The sequence below is a fragment of the Mustela nivalis genome (genome assembly GCF_964662115.1).
Source record: "Mustela nivalis genome assembly, chromosome: 13".
Taxonomy (NCBI): Eukaryota; Metazoa; Chordata; class Mammalia; order Carnivora; family Mustelidae; genus Mustela; species Mustela nivalis.
Window position 1 is genome coordinate 25758016 of NC_139032.1, and position 24117 is coordinate 25782132.

General features: G+C 40.3%; 1 long non-coding RNA gene across 1 annotated transcript in view; it reads left to right on the forward strand.

Moving 5' to 3' along the window:
* Nucleotides 1-24117, forward strand: part of LOC309846402 — a 125608-nt gene that overhangs the window by 74655 nt on the left and 26836 nt on the right. The window contains exon 3 of the long non-coding RNA XR_014301917.1: nucleotides 801-908. This is a non-coding gene — a long non-coding RNA (uncharacterized lncRNA). The remainder of the gene's footprint in view (nucleotides 1-800; nucleotides 909-24117) is intronic.

The window sequence follows — 24117 nt, forward strand, 5'->3', positions numbered from 1 at the left end:
ATTCTTGGCTGCAGGTTTTTTTCTTCTCTTTTTTTTAAATCTTTCAGCACTTTGAATATACTGTGCCACTTCTTTCTGGCTTGTAAAGTTTCTGCTAAAAAAATTTCTGGATACCCTATATGGTTTCCCCCTGATTATAAACTGTTTTCTCTTGTTGCTTTAAAAATTGTCTTTATCACTACTTTTTGCCCATTTTAATTACTGTGTATCTTGGTGTGGACTTGGGTTGATTTTATTGAGGGCTTCTCTGCCTCCTGGATCTGGATTTCTGTTTCCTTCCAGATTCTGGAAGCTTTCAGCTCTTATTTCTTCAAATAAATTTTCTGTCCACTTTTCTCTCTTTTTTTCTTCTGGCATCTCTATAAGGCAAATGTTATTATACTTGATGGTGTGCTGAGTTGTTATTATTATTATTATTATTATTATTATTTTCCCTCCTTCTGTTCAGCACAATTGCTTTCCATGACTTTGTCCTCTAGGTCACCAATCTGTTCTTCTGCTTCCTCTTGTCCACTATGTATTCTACCCAGTGTATTTTTAATTTGAGTTACTGAGTTATCTTTGGTTCTTTTTATGCTTTCGGTCTCTTTGTTAAGGGTCTCATTGAGAACCTCCACTCTTATTTTCAGCTCAGTGAGTATCTTTATGACAGTTACTTTAAATTCTCTGTCAGGCAAATTACTGATCTCTCTTTTGTATAGTTCTCTTGCTATAATGTTTTCCCCCCTGTTCTTTCATTTGGGACACATTCCCTGTCACCTCATCTTGTCTAACTCTCTGTTTCTGTCTCTCTGTTTTAGGAAAGTCAGCTATGTCCTGCTCTTAAAAGTAGTGGCCTTATGAAGAAGAAGTCCAACAGTGCCTTGTAGTTCAACGTCCCCTCTTCACTAGAATCTGGTGCTTCAGAGGTATCTTCCTATGTGTGTTGCATGGGACCTACTGTTGTGGCTGAGCTGCTTTTGTTTTCATTCCAGTCATTTGCAATGACTCTCTTTGCCTGTTATAGGCAGGGCTTGGTCCCTTGTCATTAGTGGGACAGTTTGGGGCTGCCTTGGGCTTCAGTTGGGTCAGACGAAGCATTTGCCCTAGATGTAGTAACACCAAACTGCAGGAGTCTTTCCTTGTATTGTCCCCTGAGAAGATTTTGTTGGTGGGTGGGACTTGTGGTCAGACCAAATGGCTGCCCCTAGGCCACTGCTAAGGCCACAGTCAGACTTGTGTGTGTGGTTATCTTCCCTTTTTCCTAGGGCAGGAGTCACTTTGGAGTAGTGCCAGCCCCTAGTGTGGGGCTGCAGGCTTATTGCCAGGCTTGTGGCATTGCTTTGGGTGGGTTCCCAACAAAGGTGTATTAAAGGGAGTGAGTCTATAGAGAAGCGGGGGTGTGAGTATAGGGTGTTAGCAAGATTTGCATGAATCTGCTGTGGGAGGAGCCTCGAGGCTGAGGCCTGGCTGGAGGGGGCATGTCCATAGGAGAATGTGGGGGAGTGGTGTGCTGTTTGCAAACTAAGTGGAGAGCATTGACACCCTTCTGGTTCCTACAGGTGGGTGTCTGTGTGTCTAGTTTGGTGGATGGGGGAGTGAAATGGCACCCTCTAGTTCCGCTGTTCCTGGAGAAATCTCCCAAGATCCCTGCCCCTCTAGCACATGTTCTGAAATTAGTAAACAAATCTCACTATGGTACACCCTGGGCATTTTTCAAACTATTCCTTCTATGCTGTATCTCCACAGGCTGCTTGTTGTGATGTTTCTAAAAGGGCAGAGACTGTTTCCTCTCACCCTTTTGGCTCTCTCAGAACCAGGCTGCTGATTTTTAAAGATCCAAGTGTTAAGCCCCACTGATTTTAAGAACTCATGAAGTTATGGCCTGTGGTTGTCAAAGCCCAATGTTATGGTGATTTGTCTTCCGTCTGTGGGTTTCTGGTGCTTGAGGTGCCTAGTGTGAGGGTCTGTTTCTTTCCTCTCTCTGTGCCTGGGCGTTCCTCCCTCCTGTGGACAGCCCTGAGGGTCTACCTACTTTCTTCAATGTGGCCTATTCTCTACATTTAGCTGTAGAGAGTCTGTTCTGCCATCTTTGGGTTGTTTTCTGGGTTATTTACACTGATGTAGGTGTTATCTAGTTGTATCTGTGAAATGAGATAAGCTCATGTCCTCCTGTTCTGCCATCTTCCTCAGAAGTATCCTTCATGATTTCTTAAGGTCCCTTTCTGACCTGAGGTTACATGAGTTGCTTTTCTCTCTCTCTCTCTCTCTCTCTCTTTTTTTTTTTTTTTTTAAGAAAAAAGCACCACAGTAATTTTTTTAAAAAATCTCTTTACCTGTTGTTAGGAGAAACATCATTAAAAGATATGGTTCACATACTGGCTTACTGAAAACATGGTAGTATGTGAAAAGTTGCCTAAGCTATACTGATTCTTTAAAAAATTTTTTTTTATTAACATATAATATATTATTAGCCCCAGGGGTATAGGCCTGTGAATTGCCAGGTTTACACACTTCACAGCACTCACCATAGCACATACCTTCCCCAATGTCCAAATGTCCATAACCCAACCACCCTCTCCCTATCCCCCTCTCCCCAGCAACCCTTTGTTTGTTTTGTGAGATTAAGAGTCTCTTATGGTTTGTCTCCCTCCCAATCCCATCTTGTTTCATTTATTCCTTTCCTACCTGCCAAACTCCCCACATTGCCTCTCAACTTCCTCGTATCAGGAAGATCATATGATAATTGTCTTTCTCTGATTGACTTATTTCGCTAAGCATAATACCCTCTAGTTCCATCCACGTCATCACAAATGGCAATATTTCATTTCTTCTGATGGCTGCATTGTATTCCATTTTGTGTGTGTGTGTGTACCACATCTTCTTTATCCATTCATCTGTTGATGGACATCTAGGTTCTTTCTATAGTTTGGCTGTTGTGGACATTGCTGCTATAAACATTCAGGTGCACGTGCCCCTTCAGATCACTACATTTGTATCTTTAGGGTAAATACCCAAAGTGCCATTGCTGGGTCATAGGGTAGTTCTATTTTCAACTTTTTAGGAACCTCCACACTGTTTTCCAGAGTGGTTGCACGAGCTTGCATTCCCACCAACAGTGTAGGAGGGTTCCCCTTTCTCTGCATCCTCGCCAGCATCTGTCCTTTCTGGACTTGTTAGTTTTAGCCATTCTGACTGGTATGAATTGCTTCTCTTACTGGTGACTCTATTCCAAGAGATACCAGCAGCCATGGAACAGAAGGCATGAGGTCCTTGGTTGGTGGATGGAAAAAATTGATGGGGGTACATTAAGTCTGATGATCAGAATTATCTTTTCATCTTATTTCAGCTGCCATGGAAAGCCCCTTCCCAAAGAGTCCTGGCCTTAGTCCCACCTGAGAATAAAGAAGTGTGAGATTTAATTCTCAATGTTTTAATTTTGGGCAATCTGATTTTAGTTTATAAGGCATCACTTTCAGCCAAGCATTTTTTAGAGAACTGTGATAGGATTATAAGCCAAAAATTAAAACAATGCCAACCTCTGTGATGTTGACAGAGTTGTCCTACTTGAGGAGTGTACTTGAAAATGGTGTATTATCATTGCTTGAGCAAGACCTTGCCATTTTACATTAAGAAGGTTACATTTTTCCCGACTCATATTTTCATGCTGCTCAAGGGTTCCTTTCTGATGGTGGGACAAAAGATTGATTTTTGAGAAGGACTTGGTTCTATGATGTCATCATGACTTGACCTTTGGGGGTACACCCAGAACATCGCATTTGTGCTTCCTCTTACCTTCTAGGACTTTTGAAAAATAAAAAAATAATAATAACTGTTTAATGGTGTGGAATCTACAATCTTTGACCTCATCTGATTAAGTCACCCCCATTTATATAAACTTGAGTAAATCTCCAGATGCCAACTTGAGCTTTGGTGAAAATTTGTCTTCTTTAGCTTTATAATCATAAAATTGAAGTACCTTGAACACGTCTTAGAAAAGAAACTATCCATTTTTATTTTTTATTGTTTTGCCTTGTTTTTTGTTTGTTTATTTGAGGTACTGGAAAGAAACACAGAGAAAAATGTAAGCAAAGTTTGAGGGTTTGCTGGAGAGGGAGCTGGAAATGGCTATATGACATTTTAAAATCAGCCACTGGGTACACCTGGTCAGGTGTACACTGGGTACTGGAAACTGCCTTTTTCCAGTTGAGAACCTGGGAACTCAATATGCCATTTTCAGATTTTAATCTTGACTACCTTTCTGAATTCCAGTTTGCTCTTTCGTGAGTTTGGCTGGCACAAGCCTGTTTTTCCAGAGACTGCTGAGTCCCCCAGTTTAAGTTGATTTCAGAAGTTTCAAAGTGGCAAAACTGTACATTAAGTCTCTGAGGCCATGTACCCCCATTATGCTGTGGTCCGTCGCTCTCATCCCATCAGCTTCCCCCTCAACTTCTGAAGTTGTGAGGTTGTAGAAAGTCCACCTAGGTCTGTCTAGAAAATAGAAGCTCTCTGCCTCTTAACTATTGCTAGGAAAAAAAAAAAAAAAAAAAAACTTTACTGAAATTTTTCATATACTAGAATAATAAAAAATTAACTTTGATTGTGCAAAGATAGAAGAACTCTAAAATATATTTGCCGCCAAAACCAGACAGCTCTCTTCCTTAGAGTGTGTTGAATGCTGCAAATGAAGTCAGAAGAGAACTAGGCTAATTGGAAGTCCATGGGTGAGGACAAAGCAAAATGCAATGGATTTTCCTTTTCTATAGGTTCAAAGATGCTGCTGCTGCATTTCTTAGTTCTTTGAACTCCTCTTGTCTTGTTAATCTGGAAGCATACCAGGCTTCAGGAGCTAGTGGGGGAGCTTCTTGGTCTGTAAGTCCTTCTTAATATGAAAGGACAATATTTAAAAGGCCATCTCAAAGCCATCTCTAACATTTGCAGGCTTGCTGCCAATATGGTTCCTAGCAAACGGCAAGAAGACTTAAAAACAGCGACAGTGCCTCTCTTTACAACTTCTTTCCTTTAATAAAGGGAAATTGGTGTGCTATATTGTGTCCGAGTTTGGGGCCCACCTAGATATGGATGGGAGATAAAGAGGGCTGGCTGCCACGGTGCCAGGTGTTCCCTAATTGTAAAACTGAATAATGGATAATAACCATCTTAGTGTGTTTATCAATGCAGTTTGCTCTTTACGATGCAGAAGAGGTCACAGGAGACAATGTGCGGGCCTCTCATGCTCCTATTCATTAACAAGGCACTGCTGGCTGAAATTCAGGCTCCATTACCTAGACGCAACAATGGCGGGGATCCTGCACCAAGTTGTAATTAGGCTTGATCAGGGCTGGGGTACAGTTGCTATAATCAGAATCACTCAGAATTAATTTTATACTTGTGAAAGGACATGAGATGAGATTGATTTAATGGTAACCAAAGCAACCCCCTTTTCTGTAACTGTCTAAGTTTAAAAGAGAGCAAGAGAAAAGAGAGCAAAGGCAGGGAGAGAGAGGTAGGTAAGAAAAGAGGGCACGGGAAAACAGAAAGATGTTCATTTTAGTTCCACTAATTTTATTACAACTAATTAGGAGAAAATGTGCGTCAATAAGAGCAAATATATTCTATCAAGGTGGCTCCTGGCTGGGTCCTAGAAACTTTTGCAGGTCTCACTATGTGGCTAAAGCAGATTCTGTGACGCTTAATTTCCGCTTCCTTTTTGCCCATTTCATATGTGATTGGAAACAGCTTGATTAGGGCAAGAATTTCAATTTACGGGAAAAGGAGGAGGAAATTCAAGCTGGGCAATACTTCCTTTCTCTGGTAAGAATCAGTTCTTCAGCCTTTTACCTTGGAGCTCTGTATATATATCACAGACCCAGTGACTCTACACTGGCTTATATGAGAGCAAAGAGAAGGTTCTGGAGCCCTGTTTGAGGAATAGTTAAAGAAGTTGCAGAGCTGTGGGGAGGTGTGGTAAGGGGAGCACATCTAATTCCTCACAACTGAATGTTCATTCAGTTTTTTTCAGGTTGGCAAGATGCTGCTCTGGGGATCGAATCTGACCTTTCAGACTTGAGATAATTGGCGAGACGTGTGTGCATAGATTTTTCTTTTCTGCATACACACCCACATGCAGCTATTGGCATACGTGATTTGCACCATTCATACATGTTTGATCTCTGTTATTTAGATGCTGTAAATTAGATATTTGCTCATTTTCTTTTGTCCCCCTTGGCAGATTTATGAATTTCTTCCCATACTGCATTAACTTCAAAAAATATCACAGTCGGGGCTCCTGGGTGGCTCAGTGGGTTAAGCCACTGCCTTCGGCTCAGGTCATGATCTCAGGGTCCTGGGATCGAGTCCCGCATCGGGATCCCTGCTCAGCAGGGAGCCTGCTTCCTTCTCTCTCTCTCTGCCTGCCTCTCAGTGTACTTGTGGTTTCTCTCTGTCAGATAAATAAATAAAAAAATCTTTAAAAAAAAATATCACAGTCATTTTGAGGCTAGGATACTAGTAGAATATGTAGAGAGTGGCATAAAGGGAGAATTTCATTTCTTGAATTCTTATCAGATTATTGTGCAGATGAGAAAATGGCATGGAAATATTTTGAGTCATTTAAGTGAGTAGGAATTGTTTAACACTGAAATAAAGTATAACACTTTCAGACTTTAAAAAAAAAGAACTTTTTTTTCCCCTTGGATACAATACCTTAGCTATTCAAATAATAAAATGATAATACACTTCTAAAACATCATTGAGGTGATATTGGTACCTATTATTGCATATCTAACTATGTGGATGTTTTATATGTAGTTTAGTTTTTATGTTACATGTTAATTTTTGTGGTTTGAATGAAGCATCAAGTTTAGCTAAAACTTATTTCAACTGTAGAGCTGGAGATTTTATAAAACATTAAAAATATACTTCAAATATATTGCTTTTACCATTACTCTTTTGGCTTTCCATACCCGCTACTCAACATTACCAAAAACCTTAGAATTTGCCATTTTTGTGCATGTGTATGTCTTACTTTTTGTTATAGTAAATTTTTCTTCTGAAGTTTCTTCTCTATTTCCCTCCTTTTGTAAAGGGTCTTAGAGTAAGATCGACAGGAAGTAGGTAAGACATGAAAAGATTTTATTCCCTGCTAGTGAGAGGGTTAGTCTAAACATGAGAAAAGTCCCTGTATTCTGACAGTGGCAGAGAAACCCCTTTTGGAATGGGTTCTTTTGTCTGATCTTAAATTCAGATGCTTGCCCTCAGTGCTTATAAATGCTGCAGCGTTAGAGGTTATGGTCAAGTGAAAGAACACAAGACGTGATCTGAAGCAGTAAGTCTTCATGGCCAACACCCTGTTTATATTGGATCTGCTGAGCCTTCCAAAGTGGAAGATTCAATTATTTTCTGTTTGCTTATTTTCATGGCCCTCTTCCTCATGTCTGTGATGAGGGCCACAAAACAAGCTAGAGAGCTGTTTGTCATTCTCTGGCATTTACTGCAAAGCAGGCCATTTTGTGCTCTGGATCTCATATACACAGGTCTTGGTCTGGACTTGGAATTGGCTGGTGCTGAGACTCTGACTACCTGTTTAACTGACCAGTCCATTTGTTTTCGGGGGAGCCATCTGGATAGGAATCTAGTCACTGATTCTTTTTGTGTGTTTGTTGAGTAAATTGAGAGATGTGGGTTCAAACCAGTATATAAATAGTAGTTCCGCTCTCACAGACTCCAACCCTGCTCACCTGTCCTTCTATTCACTCAACAGCCCTTACAATCCAGAATGAAAAGAGAAGAACTGGAAATAAGCATTTTTTGGTTAAGCAAAATGAGAGAATTGGAACCACATTATTATTACTATTTTAAAATTATTATTAACATATAATGTGATATTTGTTTCAGGGGTACAGGTCTGTGATTCATTATTCTTACAAAATTCCCAGCACTCACCGCATTTTAAAGCATTCCCATGGTCCAAAAGAACTCTGTTTGTACGTTCTTTTAAAAACTCATCCAGTAGTTTATCAACTCCCACCGATATCCTGGAATGGAGATGCTCTACTGATCTCTATGTCTGGATTCAGCCAGAAGTGGAACCCTTGTGTCCAGATAGCTTCTGTGTAAGACCTCGGGTGATGGCTGTCCTCGCCTAGTGATGGTGATGTATGGAGCTTACCCTGGGAGCGTTCTGCCTCAGATACTGAGAATAAGGGGCCACAGGGTCTGTAGAGAATTTAGAAGCAATAAAAATTGACTAAAATTCGGTCTGCTTCTAATTATCACCATTTGCTGGTAATTGTAAACAATGTCAAAGATGAAATACTCCCCCCCAACACACAATGTTTGTTATTCAAAATTCTAAACAATTTGCTAGAGTTAATGTTAGGTGAGGTAGCCATATGCTTATCTTTTGTGGGGCAGACATATTTATAACTTTAACTACTTTGGAGAAGAAAGCATTTAAATAGGAAAAGGCCCATTTTTGGTGGGGAATCCTGTTTCCCACCTTCTGCACAGCAAACAGATTTATATTCACTCCTATTAAAATGTAGGCTGAGGCATCCTTAGCAGAAATTCGTTTTACATCAGAGAGGTTTTTTTTTTTTTTTAAGATTAAAAAAAAATATTTATTTAACACAGAGAGAGAGAGAGAGAGAGAGATCACAAGCAGGCAGAGAGGCAGGCAGAGAGGTGGGGAAGGAGGACCCTGAGATCATGACCTGAGCCGAAGGGAGAGGCTTAACCCACTGAGCCACCCAGGTGCCCTACATCAGAGAATTTTTGTATTTACAATTTAAACAGTGGAATAGAGGGGTGAACTGTGAAGTATAATGTTTTTGTTTGTTAAATGCAAATTTTATTTCATACATGAGATATGGAATGGAATTTGAATCATGTCTTTAAGATGAGCATGTATTTTTAAGATTAAAACTAAACAACCAAACTAGGAAAATAATGATTCTGATAGAAAGTAATTTTATATAGAGAAAGAGGCTGTGAAAAGGATCCAACTGGGTGTCAAGTTTACAAGATATGCCATTGTAGTTTCCTTCAATACTTTGGTGCTGGCCCTTCTAACTCATGGAGGGTGAGATTCTTCCACAATTGCCTACAGGTTTCTCTATTTTCTGCCCTTCCTGTATGAGATATTTTTGTACCTCATTACCAGAGAAACAGAAATGAATTATATTTTGCAGGGCTTTTATTTAATCCTGCTTCTGAGTGAATGAAAATTGCGGCAGAACACCCACCCCAGCAATTTACATGTTTCCCCAAGCTTGTTAGTCACTCATTTCTGGGCCTAGGCAAAAACAGTATCACAGCAGGAAAAGAGCCATTTCAGATCTTTCCATCCAGGTTTGGTTGAAGCTAAGACCAGAACTGAACTTGGACTGTATCTGCTGAACCTATAAATTCAATTTAGAAACCAAACCCCAAGTAAAGGATGTCCTTTCTAAATGCAAAGGAAGGGTGAGACCCTGCTAGGGGGAGAAATGAAACTGCGAATAGAGTGCCCTAGGCTACCCCACTTGACATGCATACCTCACTTTCTGTAGCTCACACATCTCAGGAGAAAGTCGAAGGGCTAAAGGAGCACTACCATTTCTGTCCTGGGATAGGCTTCAGAGCACGGCTCAGGGACAGCAGGACACACTGTCATCACTAAAATGTGCAAAAAACAGGAGAGCAGGTATGCTTTCAGGACTGTCAACCAGTCGAAGGACAGTTTCCACCAAAGGACCAAAAGATCCCTCTGTAGATGGCCAGATGAGTTAAACTCCATTCTATGCATGCAAAATGCAGATGTTTACCAGAATCATTGAGCACTTTGAATGTTAAAGATCAATGCGGGATCTATTCCCAGAGTTTTAGGATAACTGTAGAGGAAGCTGTCTTCTCTGAGTCACTGGGACTCACCGATAGGATCATTGAAAAAAGCTGCTTCAGGTAGACAGTCATAGAATGCTATAGACGTGCCTTAAATACTTTAACTTAAAATATCTACATGTAGTGTAATTTACCAGGCTTTTGATGTAAGACCAAGGCCTTTGCTTTCAATTTGGATCTGTGAATTGGAATTTCCCCTGCATTTTCTATAATTTTCTGGTTTTGTATATTTAAAATGGAGAGTTTAAAGACATTTAGCAAACATTGCAAAATCTATCTGGATTCTTCTGAGTTCTTTTTCTCATTTTTTAAAATCCAACATTTTTTATAAACCAATTTGCTTAATTTTTTTCCAGGCATCCAATTTACTTTACGTGAGAAAGTAAATTGCACTCTTTTGCACTCATTTCTTTCTTTCTTTCTTTTTTTTTTTTTACCAGTTTACATATTTTAAAAACTTGATTGCATAATTACAAAAGTATTGGAATAAATAAGCCCAAACAATGGATCCATGGTAAACATAAACTTCAGCTGGTTGGTGCTATGTGGATCCTGTGTGCTGTGGGCACTAGTCAAGACGTTTTCGTAAGAAAGTAGAGAGCTTCCTTTTTTCGGAGACTTGGAGCTATATAAAGAGAAATTCTCCTGTAAAAGGTGAAGGTCTTAGTCCATTCAGGTTGCTAAAAGAGGATACTACTATAAACGGGTGGGGTGTTTATAAAAAATAGAAATTTATTTCTTACAGTTCTGGAGGCTGGGCAGTCCAAGGTCAAGGTACTGACACGTCTGCTGTCTGATGAGAGATTCCTGGTTCATAAATGGCCATCTTCTCTCTGTGTCCTCACATGGTGGAAGGGGTAAGAGAGCTCTCTGGGGTCTCTTTTCTGAAGGCACCGATCCCATTTATGAAGACTCCACGTCATGACTTAATTCCTTCCCAAGTGCCCCACCTCCAAATATCATCACACTGGGGTTGAATCTCAACATATGAATTTTGGAGGGACACATTCAGTCTATAGCAGTGAAATTATAAAATTACTATAGTTACAAGATGAATTGTAGAATAATGGGTCTTGGAAAAGTGAATTTTCTAGATAATTGAGTACTTGGGGTTATTCCAAACTAATTGCTAAAGGAAAAATTTTCACAATGTATTATGTTTTAGAAAAAAAAGTGAAATTATCAAAGCACCCAGTCAGCTAATGAGCTGACACTCTAGCAAGCAGTAATACGGTAGGATGATAATTACAAGCACCACTGGGAATGTTCGGTGGGCCCTCTGCCCTTAACAGTGGATGTCCCCCACTGCCTTGCTGGTCTCATTTGTGTTTCCCTTGTCCCTTGTGGATTTCCCCATCTTTCCAAACACCCTGGCCCTTCCCCAAGAGTCTTCTTTGACTTCTGTTCCCTTTAGCTCAAGTTGCCATTTCTGTACTCTGCCTCTTTCATGTGACTGAATTTTATTTTTTCTTCTTTCATTTTCCTGCCACTGATAGAGTTTTCAGTGTCTGGGCCAATAGACCCCCCCCACCCCCCCAATTTTCAGCCTAGTTGAATCTTGACATCTTCTAATCTTTGACCCTCTCCGTCCCTTTTATGCTGCTCCCTTGGGATTGGGTGACTGAGGTTGGCTGTACAGCTGGTTACACATGAGCATGTGGGGGTTTGGGAGGTAGTGGGAACCAAGGCCTTCAAAGTATGAGCAAGGGAAGATGGCCTCCTGGTCGCTTCTGCTCTTATTCTCTCCGCTTTTAATATACCTGTTTATTTTTACAAATTGTTTTCCCATTTGGACGAATGATGAACTGTAATGCCCAGGGTAAAAAGCTAGCAGAAATGAGTTCTGTTCAAAATTGCAGAGGTTTACATTGGAGTCTCAGTGAGTTCGCTCAAGAGTTCTGGGAATAAGGCTGATATATCTTTAAAAGGGGTAATAGGAGAATATGCAGCGTAGATGCTGCTTTTTTGAGGCTGAAATTGGTTTGCATGTAACAAAATCATCCTTCTTAAGATTACAAAAAAGGTCAACAAAACAACAACCCACTCATATCTCAAATCCCAGGTGAGCTAAAGCTACAAATCACATCCATTTGTAGGATACGGTTGAGAGATGATTTTTTGGATAATGACAGTTCATAAGCCTGTGCTGTACTCCGCGTAAGAGATAAACAGGGCCTTCTTGTTTTCACTCTGTCGGAAGCTCTAATTCATTTCTAATTACTATCTCCTGGAAAAGCACTGTGTTGTCATTGCTTTTTAAATTTCTTCCTCCTTTAGAGAAAACACATATTTTTAGGTCATTAAGAAAAACCTTGTCTTGATTTGGATGATGTTTTTGTTTAACAAAGCAGAGTTATTATTTTGTTTCAGGCACAATTTGTGTGGTAGAAGGAAGAGGCTGCGTACATTTTAATCTGGCAATGAATTAACAATAATCAAGAGAATGTGGCTTTTCCACTGTTACACAGTTCAGATCGACATGTTTATTCAAGCCAGAGAAAAAGCATTCTTGCTATTTTGATTTCCAAAGTGAATCAGTCAGGAAGAAAAAATGTTGGCCTGTGAGATATTAAAACTTTATCTTAATTTTCAACTCAGTCTTGCATTTGGCAATTAAAAAAAAATCCATGATGAACAATGAAAAGAAAGCTCATATAGTAGCAGATATAGTAAAGAAAAAGGAAAAGTTATTATTTTGCATAGACAAGGCAGTAGAATGTGGCAAAAATCGGCTTCTGTGGGTTTTCAGAAAGCCACAGTTTTTCTGTATAAAACTCTTTGATTGTACAAAACTCTTTGATTTTCTCACTCATTAGCTTAAGTTACTTTGGTTATTTTATCAGTAGCTTAATCTGTCTGATAGTTAATTAGGGCAATGTATGAATTAGTGGCATAAACTTTTTGGGAATTGTGAATGCAAGTGAGGTCAACGAAGGTCAGGATTTCCTTTGTCCCCGAGGAGATTGATGGGATGCACATGCAGGCTCTTCACCACCACCTGTGGCTCAAGGAGAAGTTCTGGGAGAAAGGGGTGAAGGTAGCTGGAAGGAACCAGCACTGTTGAACCAGAGGGGGCAGAGCCATGTTATGGGATCCATGGGTGTGTCATATACCATTGCCTGCCTCCCAAAATGTGGAATTTCCCATAATCTTGGAAATCAGCTGGAAACACTGTGCCCACATTAGTGGGGGCACAAACCAGAGAGGGCAACCACTATAAAGCTCAGAACTTGCCCTTTGACTTCTAGATGTACTAGAAGCTCCAAGCTCGAATGATAATGGAGAGGGATGGACAGACGGAGGTAAGTCTTAGATCTGGTTGAAAAATAGATACATTTTTAACTGTATTGGCTTGTAGAGTTCCAAGTAGAAATTTCAGTTTTTTCTAATGCCTTTAATAAAATGCCAGGCATACCATTTACTTATGTGGTTTTTGCCAGCTGCATTTTTGTGTTACATAGGTCAATTCTATTTGTTATAATGAATAAAGACCGGAAACACCAATAAGCCACAAGGAAAAGAAATTATTTGCAGTGCTCTCTCCAGGAGATAATTACTGTTGACATTTTTGTACATATTCTTTTAGCTGGCAAATGGAAAAAAAAAAAGAGAGATATTCAAAGGTGGTTCCTTTAAAAGAGCTCTCACAATAAAAACAATCAAGCAAAAACGTTATACAATTCAGAGGCCTGGGCTCTGCTGCAAACCTGCGGTTTTTAAGCTATTTGATCTATAGAGCAAAGAAACCATCTCTTCCATGACAATTTTTTTCCCTGAAAACTTCCACTTCTTTTCTATTGTCCAGGGAAAAAACAAGGGAGATGGAAAATCAGATGCCCAACCATTCATCCACTGAGAGGTTCTCAAAGTGGGGTCCCAGGAGCCCCTGGGCACTTTTAAGAAATGCAAATCCCTGGGTGCATCCCAGACCTCTTGAACTGGAAATGCCAGGGATGGGTTGGGTTGCAGTAGGTTGTGTTTTAACAGGTCTTCTAGGTGATTCTGAGGCACACCGAAGCCACTGCTCCTTAGGAAATTCTAAAGCAGGGTTGGAAATTGTGACTGGTGGGTTGCTTAGGGACTCTGGCAGCCTGTCCTTTGTCTTCAAATGCACCAGTAGACTACTCTGTTGGTATCTGAGTGGAGTTTCCAAGAAGTGTCTAAAGAAAGAAGCAGCAGCTGTTTGCTCTGGAGGTCAAGTGCCTGATAGAAGTTACGAGTGTGTGTGTGATTTAAGACCGGAAAGTGCAGTTTGTGTAGAGATATGCCCTAAAGATCAAATTAGGGATAATGAATATATTGAGGAAGAATAATTACAGTATTTATAATTATTGGAGCACTGCTGTCATTTGTTTGACCTAATTTCTTCTGTTTTTATTGAAACAATTAATGTCTGTGAGTAAATAATACCGTATTTGTATTTCTTTATTAAGTGTATTTGTGTATGCCGTCACCTTACAGCAGGAAGCACAGCACAGTGAATGGTTTTTTGTTTTTTTTTTAATACAAAAACATTTCAAGACTCAAAACATGACTTAAGCTAGCATTAGCCTTTGGAACTAAAAATGCAGGGCATTTAGGAGTTTGCAAATTGTTTCTGTCTCTGTGTATAAACATATTTTCTATTTCCAAATACTCTGATTCCTATCAGTTCGGTGACCATGAGAAAGACTTGAAAGCTCTCTGAGCCTTAGTTTTTTCACCTGAGAAGTGGGCTATTAATGTTAAACATAGGTCAAATAAGATAATACGTGTAAAACTGCTAAGTTGCATAGTGTTACATGGTAATTTAATTACATTAAATTATTATATAATTTAAAAAAAGATTTTATTTATTTATTTCACAGAGCACAAGCAGGGGGAGTGACAGTCAGAGTAGGCAGAGGGAGAAGCAGGCTTCCCACTGAGCAAGGAGCCCTATGTGGGATCCGATCCCAGGACCCTGAGCCAAAGGCAGATGCCTAACTGACTGAGCCACTCAGGCATCCCTATTATATAATTTTTTAACATAAATATTGATCAATTATTTGCCTTTACATTAGTATTTTTAACTGTTAACCACTTAAGGTAGAGAACAAAGTACCATGGACTTTTTTTTTTTTTTTTTTTTTTTTGGAGAAGCTCTTTTGGTCAAGACATAAACTAACATTAGCCTTTGGAATTGAAACAGAGAAAACTTATGAATTTGCAAAGAATACTTATTGGCAAAGCCAGATAGATGTCTATTTATTGTACTATTATAATGAATGAAATATTCATAAATAAGATCCCATACATTGCTAACTGCCATTAAATGACAATATTGACAGAGGCCTAGCCCCTGCTAGGAAAAGCAATTTGCATCTTGGGCAATTTGCTGTTTATCCTGTAATGCCGTAGGGCTAGGGAAATGCCAGCTCCAAAACATTGGAAAATGAAAACATGTGTTTCCTTCTTCATTATTGTAAATGCAAAAATCACTAACAAAATTCAGCAAGGCACATCCAGTAATATCTAAAGAGCATAATGTTTCATGCTGAAGTAGGCCTATCCCAGGAATGCAAGGTTGGGTGTTTTTTTTTGGTACACCAAACAATGTAATTCATTCTATTAGCAGATTAGAAAATAAAAACCATCTATCACAACTGATGCAGGGAAAGAATATAAAACAATTCAATACCCATTCATGAAAAAAACTTCAAGAAATCAGGAGTACAAAAGAATTTCCTCAACCTGATAGAGTGGACAAAAGCTTATAGCTAATGACATACTTAAAGGTGAAATAGCGAATACTTTCTTCCTAAGACTGGGAAAAGGGTGAGGGTATTGGCTCTTACTATTTCTATTTGACAAGGTATTGGAAGTCCTAGCTCATGTAACTGCTCAAGAAAAAGAAATAAAATGTGTATGTATATATATGGAAGGAAGAAGTAAAACTATCTTTATTCATAGATGAAACAATCATCTGTCAAGAAAATCTTCACTGATCTACAAAACTGAGTAGACCTAATATGTGAGTTTAGTGAGATTATAGGTTACAAGATCAACATATAAAAAATCAGCCTCTGGCCACCCTCTTTTAGGTCCTTCCTGTGCCCATCACCTCTCAAAAAAAAAAAAAAAAACATCAATTCTATTTCTTTACATGAAATGAAGAATCAGAAATGCAATAAAATGACATTTACAACAACATCAAAAATATGACATTCATATGGATCAATTTAACAGTATATAAAAAAAAAACCCACCCCAATATGTGTGAGACTTGTACCCAAGGAATGCAACTTGGCAAGGCTCTTACTACTTTCTGCCAAGTTGTTTTCATGGACTGGTGGTACATTCCCAGTAGCAAGATCAGCAAGTGCTCGCTTCACTTGTAAGCTTTGAATATTATCATTCCCTTTTTGTAAGACTTTAAAATCTGGTTATATTAATATAGCATGAACATCAGGTGTTATTTTGCCAATTTTGAATTTTGCTTTAAAATCCTGAATTGTAAGTCATCATCATAATAATAGCTACCACTTATTGAATGCTTTTTTATGTGCCAGGAGGCACTTTAAGTACTTCAGAGCATTAACTAATTTAATTCCCACAACAACTCTCTGAGTTCGGTACTTTTAGTTTCCCCATTTCACAAGTCAGAAGCTAAGGAATCATCTGCTCAACGACACACTACCAGAAAGCGGCGGAGCTGGAACTTCATCTAAGGATTGAGCTTTTCAACCCTCACTGGGAATTGCATCTACAAGCATGATTAGCTCCCGTGTGGGACTTCCCAACAGTGGGTCTGCACTGAGACTGGGTATGCACGTTCCTGAAATAAATATGGTGATCAATGACTGTAGAAAGGCAGATTCTATGTGCTTCCTTAAAAAGAGGAACATGAGGGAACACAGAGGCTGCACCTAAGGTCTTGACCCTTAGATGCGTATTCCTGCGCTCCTCCTCCAGAGACCCTGCTCCAGAGAGGGCGGGGGGGGGGCGGCTGGCGTCCAGGGATGTACATGGGTAACAAGTGCAATTGAAGGCGTAAGGGAACTTGAAAATATGAAGGTATAAAGACCCATTGAATTGAAAGTGTAAGGACTCATATAACACCTTTCCCAAGTACCTTAGGACCTTATTTTCGTAACAGTCATGAGAATGGAGGACTACAAAGTAACTTTTCCCTGGCAGTTGTTAGGAAGAGGAGTACATCACTTCCTCCCCAGACTCTTCCCCATTTCACCAGCCTTCACGGGGGTGTTGGCAACACACAGCCTGGTCAGGTCTGGCGACAGCATCTCTGGGGCCATCACCAAGCAGGGCCTTTCAAAAGTTAGGTAAGGCCCTGGTCCACTTCCACTTTTTTGAGACTTAATATGTTAAAAATGGAGACACTCAACACAGGGGTACCCAAATAGCAGTATCTAGAAAATGTTTGCATTGAGCAATGTAATGCTTTTTTTAAAAAAAATATTTTATTTATTTATTTGACAGAGATCACAAGTAGGCAGAGAGGCAGGCAGAGAGAGAGGAGGCAGACTCTCCGCTGAGCAGAGAGCCTGATGCGGGACTTGATCCCAGGACCCTGAGACCATGACCAGAGCCAAAGGCAGAGACTTTAACCCACTGAGCCACCCAGGTGCCCCAACAATGTAATGCTTTTAACACAAAAAATTCAAGTAAACAAATAGTTTTGAATTCACCACGCAGCTATAAGATTTCCCTATAATATTAATTCATGATAGGTGATATAGTCCAGAAATAGAGCACAGCTTTAGCATTGTACAACTATTTTTCGAGTTTGTGAATCTCTGTGAATATCGTTCATTTCATTTGGGGATAATGTCAGAGGTCTGAATTTGAGGCCCTTCCTGAAAGTGAGGTCTGAGCCAAAGAGCTCTCCTAGCCTGTCTTAGAATGAACCCCCACCCCCTGTTTTTTTTAAAAAAGAATTTATTTATTTATTTGACAGAGAGAGATCACAAGTAGACAGAGAGGCAGGTCAGAGAGAGAGAGAGGAGGAAGCAGGCTCCCTGCTGAGCAGAGAGCCCGATGCGGGACTCAATCCCAGGACCCTGGGATCACGACCCGAGCCGAAGGCAGTGGCTTAACCCACTGAGCCAACCAGGCGCCCCAGAATGAACCCCCTTTTAAGTATATTTTCTACCCTTTCAGTTCTTTAAACATGCAAAGAATTTTACAGGCAATTTTTTAACCATCAGTGTACCTAAAATATTAAAGATCTAAGTTGTTTGTGATTCCATTCACATAAATTTCAAAAACAGGCAAAACTAATAATGTGTGCTTGAAGTCAGTATGATGGTTACCATTTGTGGGGGTAGGGACTGGGGGTGGGCAGCAGAGGTTGCTTCTGGGATGCTAGCAATGTTCTTTTTCTTGTTCTGGGGGCCAGTTGCATGATTTGCTCATAATTTGTATACTTTTTTTTTTGGTGTTATGTTTCAATACAAATTTTACTCTAAGAATTTTCCTGAACATTCGCAATTTACAAAAGTATGGCCACCATATCAGGAATCCCTTAAATTGGGACACCACATCGGATGAGTGGCTTATTCCTCTCCAGGAATAGCTCTCATTGGCAGGGACACAGAAAACTCACGGTGGATCCCTGCTGGTGTGTCCGGTGACCTGGCACCCCTGGCCAGGTGGCCCATTAGGTTCTCCCTGGTAATTGTAGACAAACATGTGCCGTCTGTCACAAGCCCAAAAATGTGAAGCCTTTGACAGAAATTCCCCGGATGTGACTCCAGCTTGGGCAATCGTGGCGCCTCGGTGTCTCTGAATTACTCATTCTCCGTGTATGTGTTCTTCTCACCCTCCCCAACTTTGTTGTCCATAGAGATTCTGTGAGTGACAGGACAGAGTGGAACAGGGTCTGTTGAGAAGAGAGGGGGTGACTGCCAGCTGGCCCCGTGGGCTGTTTGGCCCCCAGGAGGCCATTCCAGACACCTGGTCCCATATGGCAGTGCATTCTTAGGGACATGAGCCAAGCAGTCCCGAGGAGTCACAGAAACACATGCTTAGCTCTGGGGCTAGACCAACGGGAGTCGGGGAGGTGGAGTGGAGTGCCTTGGCTGGAGAGTTTAAAATATTTTACCACATGTCCTCATGGTAACTAGCTGTGTAGCTCTGTCCCAGTCCCTTTAGCCCTCTGAGCCTTGGGCTCCTTTTGAACAGAGGAAGGGGACAAAAGTGGTATCGCTTAAGTCCCTTCTAGTGTCTGAGATCATATAATTAAAATACTTGTTCAGTTTTAGATGTTCACCAGATTCCTTCCTCAAGTCCACCTTCCCTCACTGTGGCTTCCCTGTTATAATTATCTGTCATGGTCTAGATCAAATGCCACTCCCCACATGAAGCCTTCCCAAGTCAATGTCAACAGTGGGTCATACCTGTCAGCGAATTTATATCCAGTTATTTTTGCCCACGTCTTTTGATTCAACTCAAGATTGCACAGTCCTTGATGAAAACGACAGCATCATCTTGGTATCGCGATAGCAAGGATTCACAAATCTTAACTGACTAACCTACAACAGATTGCCCACCTCCAAATCACACAGGGAACTTAACAGCTCAGATTTCCAGGTCCAATTCTGGGAGATTCTGATTCAGAGATTGAGGGAGAGACCAGGGAACCTGTATTTTAACTAGCCTCTGAAGGGTTTTCAGGGCGAAGCCTGGCTTGAGAACTCCTTCATATGGTGATTTGCATTAAGTGTTTATGTATTGGCTGAATCGGTTAGAGGAATGCAATTTATCACATTCTTTAGTCATCAAAAAATTTTCCTGAGTTCACAAAGATGTAAAACATGAAGCAAGATAGGGTGTTCAAAGCCACAATCATGTTGCCATGAAAATAATGTCCCCGAGTCTTCCAATAGCTATTTAGAAATGGCCTGTGCTGTGAAGATAGACTGAGTGAAATAGAAAATTTTATTCTGAAAATAATGTGGGTTGGAGGGAGTTGGACCTGAAATAGGCAAAGTTTCTTTTAGAGGCTTCTGCAGTGCTTTCTGCCAACTCTATGCGCCCCCTACCTGGGTCCCTCTGGCTTTTTCTATCATCCCTACCAGTCTAGGAGAAGCATTGTGTTTTTTTGCTTGTTTGTTTTCCTTCTTCCATCAAAACCTGTGATCTCTCATTCTCTTGATTTATTTACCCATTTCTCCATTTGATAAATGTTGACTGAGTGCTGCTCCGTGCCAGGAACGGGGCTAAGCCCTGGGAATGCAGCAATGAACAGAGCAGGTTTGGCTCCCATTCCTGTGGAATTTACACTCTTGTGGGGGGAAGACAGATGTTATATAAATAATTACAAATATTAGTAAGAACCCAAGAGCTTTATCTTATCTCTTAAGTCTTTGACATCTAAACCATTGGCTGGTAATAACATTTTATTCTTCCCAAATAACATTTGTAGCTTAAAAGACTTTTACACCTTACTTCAAGAGGACAGTAAAGAGAAGAGGGGAAGAAGTTGCAAAAGAAGATTTGTTGAGGGGATCTTTTCTGACTTTCTTAGAGTATGAAGCTACCAGGCTTGACCAAAATGTCTGCTTCTGCAAAATCGTAGTGACTTTTAATGTGAGGTTCCTGGAAAGACTTCCAGGGGGTCCATGAACCCTCAAAGACTATGCCAAGTTTTCTTCTGCCCAAAAGTTTATTCTTTTCTCATTCTCTCAAAGGGATATGTGGTCTCAAAAGAATAGAGAGAGAGAGAAAAAAAGAAAGAACAAGAAGGAAGAAAAGAAAGCAAGCAACCACTCTTTGGCTTTTCTTTTTAGCTAATGTAATTCAAATCTCTGTTCCTGTTGCAAAAAAACAAAAATGAAAACAAAACAAAACAAAACAAAAAAAAAAGAGAGAGAGGTGAGATGGAGTCCTTGTCCAAATGGAAAAAAAAAAATACATTTATAGGATTGGGTTACTGGGTAACTTCAGAGAAATGAAATACCCACCCCCACCCAACTCTCCATAAAAAGGAATTAGAAATAGATTTTGAGGATTTTTATTTTCTGAGAAGGATGGATATATCCCAAGAGCAGCATCTGTGTACAACTAGAGAAAAATCTTCAGTAGTAAATATCCATTAGACATCCAAATCTTCCAAGTATCAAATAGCAAGAGTAAGTGAGACTTTTGTGCATGCAAAGCAAATTTTATTTAAGTGATAACCAAGACAATTCTTGTTGCTTCCTAAAGTAGGTGTTCTGTTAATAGCAGAACCAAAAGATACAGGAAACCAACCTAATATATCTTAATGCTTGTTTTTGATGCATATAAAAAATTCAAGAAATGGAGCATTTCATAGCAAATTGTGTATCTGTGCCGTCCAGACTTTATTAGTTAGGATTGGAATCAGCTGTGAGAGGCTGAAAATCCAAAATAACAAGTGGCTGAAAAAAGATAGAAGTATATATATCTCATGTGAAAGTTGAGTAAACAGTCTAGGGTCGGAGTGATTGTTCACAGTATCAGGGAATTTTGTGTTACTTTTCTGTGCTATTCTCTATTCTCATGCTCACCTTATTGTCAAAGATAGATGCTCTAGTTCAAACCCTCAAGTCCACATTCCAGGCAGCAGAAAGGAGTAAAAGGAGAGAATTCTTTTTAAGGATGCTTCTGTGAAGTTTTATGCACCACTTCCTCTTATATTTCTTTGGCCAGGACTCAATAACTTGACCATATATATCTGTAGGGGAGAGTAAGATACACAGTCTTTATTCTGGGAGGTCAGAATTCTGGGAGAAGAAAGGGAGGACAGATACTGGGCCATACCAGCAGTCTTGGCCACTGAGTTTTTTTTTACATATAGGTAGTTCGAATAGTTAACTTTGTTATGATATTCAGCTACAAGTCTTTAATGTGCCAATGCAATTTCTTGACCCTCATCACCCATTTCTGAAGCTACTTCTAATTAAATCTTGGCTGACATTAAAAAATAAAGCATGTTTTTCATTTTGAGGGTCTATCTGCTTGATGCTGGATGAGATTCAACGCCAATAGAAAAGGTCTAATTTATGGATTCTTGAGGCTCTTCATTGCCTCATCCTTTCTGTTCAACATCTTTTGGCCATTTTTCTTTAGTCACAGTCTCAAATGGAGAAAGAAGGATGAAAAAGAAATAAAGTCTAGATCAGATGGGTGTTTTGTTCCTTCTTAGCAACATTACTATAAGGGCTAAAGTAGAAGAGATAGAAAATAATACAAGTTGTGAGGTTATCTGTCAACACTATAGTCCCTCATGCAGGCATTGGACAAGGTCCTTTGCAATGCCATTTGTAATCATAGCTATAGCCCTGTGAGGAAGGTGACACCACCCCCTGACAGACACCCTTTGGAGAACAGAGGACACTGACCGAAAGAACCAGTTATGGAAGTGGCAGAGCCAAGACTTGAGTCAAGGTCACTCTGACTTCCAGACAATGCTCTTTCCACTGCTCCTATCCACAGATTCCATCTTACCATGAGTTTTTGAGTATCATATTGCCACAGGAGAGACTTTTTTTTTTTTTTTTTTAACTTTAACATTGGCCTGGACTAAAGTAAACCTTGGAGATATAAACAAGTGAAGAGGTTCAGAGAGTACTAGGCAGCCAGCTCCTCACGGGCTCTCTGCCCACCCAGATCTGGAGCATTGTATTAGGCAGCACTTGGGAGGCACTTGGTATTTCCAGAGTGGCATCCAGGACTTTCAGCCCCAGTGGTATGTAGAAGATGAGACAGAGTGCTCTCCTGTAAGCACACTTTAAAAGAGCAAGGATGGTTTCAGGACAGCATTTCCTTGGCTTCTCATTTTTCAGCACTTGGAAGGGGAAAGTCACTGACTTGGGTGGAAGTTTGAATGGTACCTGTTTCTCCCTTTCTGCAGCTTGCGATGGAACTTTTTACTCACGAGAATAGTGTCAGAGCCTCACATGTGTTCAGTGCTTGCTTTGTAGAAGTTGCTGAGCTAATGTCTTCTTTTCAGACAATGTCTCTAACATTTGGGAAGCATTTCGTATGGGACTTGAACCTAGAATCTCTGATTGCAAAACTCACATGCAACCGCAAGGGCCGTGTACCTTGTTCACAAGCACACACCAGAAGCTAAAATGTAGGCAACTGAGAGTAAAGTCTGGAAGGAAAGGACAAGTAGAATATATTTGAATATACTCAGGAGAACTCTTTTAAATGGAATGTGTTCCATCTGATTACATGGAATAGGCTCTTGGGTTTGGCATTGAGAGACTGGATTTTTTTCTCAACTCTGTCCCTAACATGGAGAGTGTAAGTAGTTAGTGAGCAAATGATCTGAGGAAATAGGCAAGAAAGTGGAAGATGGAATGTGGGGTGGGGGGAGGTCAGGAAGAACACCAACAAAGGTTGCATCAATTGGTATGCTACCAATGTGGGCAATGGGGCTTCGGTTTGGGGTGCACTTTGGGAAACTGTAGAGCACACCTCCGAACTATATTACTGAAAAAGGGTAGCCAGAGGATTAAGATCCAATTCCTGTCCCCCATAATTGAAGGCTGCTCCTGGAACAATGATTTTCACGCAGCCCTGTTCAATGAGCTATGAACAGTTGCACACACAATTCTGTGGCAGAGAGACCCAGAAAGCTGATGGCATATTCAGAAATTGTTTCAAGTGACCTCTGAGGCAGGCTAAGGGGAAAGGGGTATAGCCCAGACCCCATCTGCCTCTACTTGTTTCAGCTACTTAATGGTATATGAATATACTATTGGAGAAGTCCAATAAAAGGCAACTTATTTTTATTACAAGATGATCACATTCTAAGTAGTGGTGTGTTGTGGGTTATTAGAGCTCAGGATTGCCCTTGCCCACTTAATGGAGAATAAGTGATTAAGAAAACCCTGTTGAGTCATGTGCACTTTTTCATCTCATCACCTTTTGTGCAAAACACTGAGATGACACTCCTCAGAAAGGCTTGATTGCAAGGTTGACTCTTGGTTGGCATCTGGATTTTGAGAGTGTTCCTACCATTCCCCAAATTGCTAAGAGCAGTTCACTCAGACTAAATTGTTTGTACAGTGTGGCTTATGCTGAACACCGTTTTCCTTCCAGGAGTCTGGGATTTGGGTACACATTGGACAGAGGGTGCTTACATGAGCAGCACTCATAAAACCCAGGGGCCAAGTCTCTTGTGACGACCTTCCCTGGTAGACAACATTTCAGAAGTGTTGTCACAGCTCCTTGCTGGAAGAAATCTGACTGTCCTGGGTGACTTTACTGGGAGAGGACTTTTATTTAAAAATTTATTTT